We start from the raw sequence: 6,026 nt of genomic DNA, 5'->3' as shown, positions 1-6,026 counted from the left end.
ACATTTTTTTCTTATGAAACACATCCCTTTTTCTCTTGGCAAATTTACACATGCACAAAATTACCGGATATTTGAAATTAAAATCAAGATTGCTTTATCCTAGCTGAGGGATCCCTAACCTCATTTTGAAACTGCCTTTCAAAATGAAGTAAGTGTACTTCAGTCATCAGGGAAAGGTGACTGTCCTCTATGTTGATATGGAGATAAAATGGAGATAATATGGAGATAAAATGGCAGATGGAGATAAAATGGCAGTATAATTTATGACCAACATAAAACAATCTTCTCCATGGCTCGAATTTTTTCTTTTGCAATTTTCAGCAGTTGAAGCAATTTCTATATGACAAAAAAACCCTTTTTTTTTTTTTTTTTCAAATTGTGGGTTCCTTTTATGCACCACCCTGCCTATATTCCTTTGCCTTCATTTGAAAAAGGCATTCTTTAACTTCTTGTAAATCCAAGTGTACTGTGTAGAATGTAAGGTTTCATTTAAGAGGGACGTGATATAATAATAATAATAATAATCTCAGTATCCTAGTAGCACGTCACAGGCTAAACAGTGACCGAAGGAGTACATAGCACAGTTCTTACCAGTCCCACAGCATACAGCATTGTTTCTACCAGACATTCAAAGAAATCATCAAAGTCTATGGAGTAGGTATTCCAGTGTCTGCTGGAATGCAAACCCTGATAAAAGTTTTAGGAAACTTATTTCACTTAAGGACATTTTCAAAGATCCGTTGGTTGGCCTCAATCTGTTTGTAAAGCAGCTCACTTTTTTCCTACAAATAACAGAGAAACTTTCTTAAACTATTACCCTGGAGAGCAGTAAGAACAAGTTACTCATCGTTGTCTTTCCAGTTCTGGACAGAGAGCTATTATGCTATCTGTATTTGTGATGTTTCAACTGTGTACATACAAGTGAATGACACATTTATTTTTGCAGGTTTCAGATTAGGAGCTAAGGAGAAAACAACTCACATTACCAAGATCTTCTCAATATCATTAAACCTTTAGATTTTAAATTTTTCTTTCTTTTTTTAGCTTGTCTTTGCTTTTTGTTGCAGGTGCAGTGTTCAGGAGGCATGCCAGCTATCTGCAGAGGCAGCATGTCTTAGCAGAGCTGACACTGCTTGCTTCTGTTATTGTTGCCCTTAAAATGTATTTTAAACGGTAAATATGTAATTTTATTTTTAAGACATTAACTTGAATACTGCAATTTTGCAAAATAGTTTCAGCCAGTGATCTGTCTTGACATTTGCTTTTTTTTCTAATTGTTGCTTGTGCACTTAAGTTGTAAGTAGGCTGTAAGTAGGCACTCATGCACCAGCACTTGCCAGGCTGAGGGGTGATACAGAACCACATGCACAATTGTTTCCTTATGCTTTTGCTGAGCTCATTCTAAAATCAAAAAGGATTTGAATTTAAGTGTCTTTAAGCAGTAAACTCAGCCTAGGTTAGAGTACGCTCCAGTGGGTGTGACATTAAGCACCTCTCTTGGGAGAAGCATTGTTTGAAACTGCTTGCAGCTGAGAATACTTAAAAAGTGGAGTATCAGCTGTGTTCACCCTGGATAACAGCAGTTTAATTGCTCTGCAAGCTACTCACAGACCAGCTGAAGAGACAGGATTTAAATCACTACTTTCTCTTGCTTTTCTGACACTGTTAATTTGCGGACCTCAGACCGAAATGCCTGTACTATGGTAAAATATGATTCTAGAAATTTTATTTTCCTAAATATTCCACTGTATGGTTGATAATGGTACTGGGTGGCAGTACCACTCTTCTGGAACATGCATAGTTCTTTTTACAGTCATTCCATGATGTTGCAATGAATTTTCTCACGGAAACAGAAGCTTTGTATTCATATGCAGTGTCACTCATTGTAGCTCCCAGGCCCACGCTGCTCCAAAGAAGTGTAAAATGAGTACTAAACTCATGTGAGAGTGTCAAAGACGTATTTAGGTTGAAATACAATTTTTAAAATCTGTGAGTCCTGGTGATGGAAAATCACTAGGATGAAATTGGCACTAGGAAATGAAATTACAGCCCTTGGTTGTGGAATGAGCTTCCTCAAAAACTCAATATTTGGCTGCCTCAGTTCCCACATGTTTAGAATTTTAATGCCACTCCTGATCCTTTTAAACTGATAACCCTTCAGAGTTGGGGTTCTGCCTCTTAGTTTGGGGTGCTGAACAATGACACAGACATGTTCATTTGCTGACAATAAAAAAGTCTTTTTTTCATGACTGGGGAGAGGTCAGATAAATCACAGACTGTTTCTGTAGAAACCACAGTGACATTTTTCATCCAGTGCCTTCTGCTGAAATGCTATTTTGCTGCTTTCAGAAGCTGTAGGAGCTTCTCTTCATTTCTCTAATGCCCCTTTTTGCTCTTCTTCCTTTACAAACTTATTATAACAATTTCAAACATTTCTGAGCACCTTAGTGTTTGGCAATGACATTTGCCCAACTACCTCAGCAGCTATCCAAATGAAGGAGAGCAGTTAAATGCACAAGATTCAGTGACATTTAGCCTTGCCTGTAGTGGTATTTTATGTGCAAGTTGTTGAACAAATGTTTGTGGAGCTTTTTCAGATGGAGATTGAAGCAGACATGCAAAATATTGTGCATCTTCTCTGATGGTGGTGTATGTATAGCACAGAACAAGCTGGGAGTAACAACTGTTTCATGGCACAAGTTGTTGTAGCTACTAAGATCAAAATTTTTCATGAAGTATCTGGATCACTGAAACCCTTCAATACAGCAGAATTAAATTAAATGTCATTGTCTGCACTGCTCCTTCCCCCATGGAAGTAGTCCCTTGAACAAGCAATAGTCCATAAGCTTTCAGAATGTACCTGAGTTGGTGCAGGTGTTTTGGCCATCTGATGTTTCATCCTCCTCCACAGGACTTTGATCTCAATCCAATAAAAGCTTACCTGGTGTCTGCCTCCCGGAATGGAAAGGAAAATTTTAGTGTCTAATGAGGTGAACATCTGCTCCCATCTTGAATCAGAAATAAGGTTGCAGAGACAGAAATGTGAGTGAGTGCTCTAATGCCTTATTCACACTAAAACTGGGAAGTCCCACTCCTCTCCCCATTTGTTTTCCTTCCCTCCTCCCCTGTATTTTCTTGTACTGCCTTTAGCACATGTGGAACCCTCAGTGAGCCAATTCACTTGCTTAGCTGTTCGAGTACTAGCCCAGAAGAAAAAAAAAAAAAAAAAAAAAAAAAAAAAAATAGAATTAGTGAGCTGAACTGATTCAGCTGAGACTGCAGTAAAAACAACGGCCACTGCAAAAGCATGACAGTGTAGACAAGTTTGGGGAGGAGGAGTGAAACAGTAACAGCACATGGTTTAGTTGGCACCTTGTCACTTACCCTGAGGCACTCTTGGTCGAGGTTTTGCCGGTAGTTTCTTTGATGCAAAGCCAGAATCCTTTTTGTGTTACATCACCCTGGATCCCTGATGCTCAGTTTGCTTTCTGTGGCACTGCTTTAGCACAAAGACTCGGGTGGGGGAGACTCTGGCCAGGCAACACATCATTTCATTCCAGGGATGGTTTGGTGAAGGCTGATGTGTTTGGTCAACCCTGGGGAAGGATAGGCAACTTTTTCTCTGCTTTTTGTACTCTAACAGGGATTATTCTGAAATCTCACAGACAAAGCACAGGAGTAGAAGCAACTTTCAGACAAAATTTGAATGTTGTAGGCACTGAGCCAAGTGACTCACATAGTGGGGCAGGGAGAGAGAAGAGGGACTGGATCACACATATGTTAAGTCCACATAAATCCCGCTGTAGGTTTCTGCACCTTTGGAGCTTCCAATGGGCCCTGCTCAGGTAGAGGTATCAGTTCAAGTCAAGGTATGACCAGAGCTTCTCAAGTGTGAGCTGGAACCAACAACAGACCTTACAGTGATAAGCAGTATACTGCCCACAGGCTGGTGTATGAGGTTATTTTTATGCATATGCACAAAGAGACGTGAAAGCCTACGAGCTGGGCTTTGCTGAAACAGTTCTTACATCAAGAAGCAATAAAGGAGTCACAGGCTGCCAATGGCCTATTGCATAACAGGATCAGACATTCTAATGAGCTTCTGGTAGTCCATGGTTCATCAGCTCTGGTGATTTGTAATGAAGCAGGACACTGCTATAGAAACCACTCCAACAAACAGCATTTTTCAATGTACTTAAGAAGATGAGTTTGAATTGAAATGCAAACTGCAAATCAGCCCATCTCTTTCTGAAATGTAGGAGTCTGTTTGCCTTTCTGTCCATGTTACTATTTAATCCAGTTTGAATTTAAGTTTTTATAGATATTTTGTATATTTCATTTCCCAAAGCATCCAGTTTCCTCTGGTTCTTTAATATTTTCCTCATAACAATTCTTAATCCCACTTTTAAGCAAAGTATTACAAAGCAGAAAGCATAAATACATCTTAAAAAAATTCTCTAATAATTTTTTCTATAAACTATGCTTATAAAAGAAGTGGGACCAAAATTAATTTTAAGAATAATGGTCTATATAAAACAGAGGCATAGCTATGAAATAACAAAAGTTTTTTTCTAAACTGCTGAATTATAAAGCAAAATAAATTAGGTCTCCGAATAATTCCATCAATTAGATTAATGGAAAGCCAAATAATGAAGGAAAAACACTGTTTAAGGAGTTGCACTCTTAAAATTTGGGTTACTGTCAAAGACCTGACATCCATTACAGGATATTTATGGTGCCACTCAGAAGAGTAGATGAAATACTTGATGTTATCCACTACTGTATCATTTAGGAATAATAAACTCCAATAACCTCACCTGTTCCCTACACCAAAATCCTACCCATATGCAACCTTCTTATGAATCACTTTAGAGAGGTTATAATCCTCTGTGTGGTTTGTGAATACTGTTATACAAAACTGGTGTGCTATCAGTAAAGAACTGTGTTGGGCTACAGTTTTTGGTAAGATAAAATTTCCTCTGACTCTCTTGCCTGAAAGCATCCCACAAAGACTTCTCTTTCTCTGGACAACCCTTTTAAAAAAAACAACCATGAGCCCAAGACAAGCCATGATGCACAGCAAAGTGCTTGGAGAGTTATCTTTTGAATAGCACCAGCTTCATGAACAGCTGCTAAGATCAGATGGACAAAGGGAATTCAGCACCACCCACCCCATGTATTATCTTTTAAAGCTTCAGGAGCTTAATCCTTCCCATGAACAAAATCTGTTGTCCCACTTGCCATTACCACTAACATGTTCTGTGTAAGTCTGCTTCCTCCTAGGACTGCACCTGCAGCAAAAACACAGCATAAAGGTTCAAATTCTCTGCAATTAGCCTAAGTCATAAAATGAAATGTTTCTTCTGCACTGCAAGGAATTACTTCCTATGAAATAAATAACTCTAAAAAGAATGCATAGTTATTAAAAATCTTGATTGCTGGTATTGCAGAGGTAGTAAAAGCTAAAACAGTAACTGGTATTTCTGCACATTGTGGAGGTGTGCTTGCAAAATAGTAAGAACTGTTTAGTTTACTAGCCCTATATAAATCTTTTTTAATTTGCCTTAAGTAATTATGTCTGTAAACACGAGAAATAGCCTTTCTTCCAGCCTTGATTACAGAAGTACATAAAATTCTCAACTAAAATTTGGTGAAAATTTTCAAAGGTTGATTTCAACCTTATTCAGCATTTTTCCTTTTGCAGGCTTACCTCTGAAAAAAAGTGTAATGAAAAAGAATCTAGAAGTAGAACAAGCAACAAAAAAGAATCTGGAAGCAGAACAAGTAATGTGTGAGAGATGTAGGGAGTTTTATCGTAGCTATGTTTGTGGTAAGAAAACCTATGAGAGTCCTTTGTTTTGGGATTCCATTTCTCATTACATGGCACACACCATTGCCCTCTCCAGTTGGTGACCCTATCAGTGGAAGTACAGACCGTATCCTGTGTTACCATTTTCTTACACTACTGTAAACACAGAAAAAGAATCAAAATTTGCCACCTTAAATGAATAACCGAATTAATGAAA

Source organism: Heliangelus exortis, chromosome 8 (assembly GCF_036169615.1).
Source record: "Heliangelus exortis chromosome 8, bHelExo1.hap1, whole genome shotgun sequence".
Classification (NCBI taxonomy): Eukaryota; Metazoa; Chordata; class Aves; order Apodiformes; family Trochilidae; genus Heliangelus; species Heliangelus exortis.
This window is presented reverse-complemented; position numbering follows the sequence as displayed.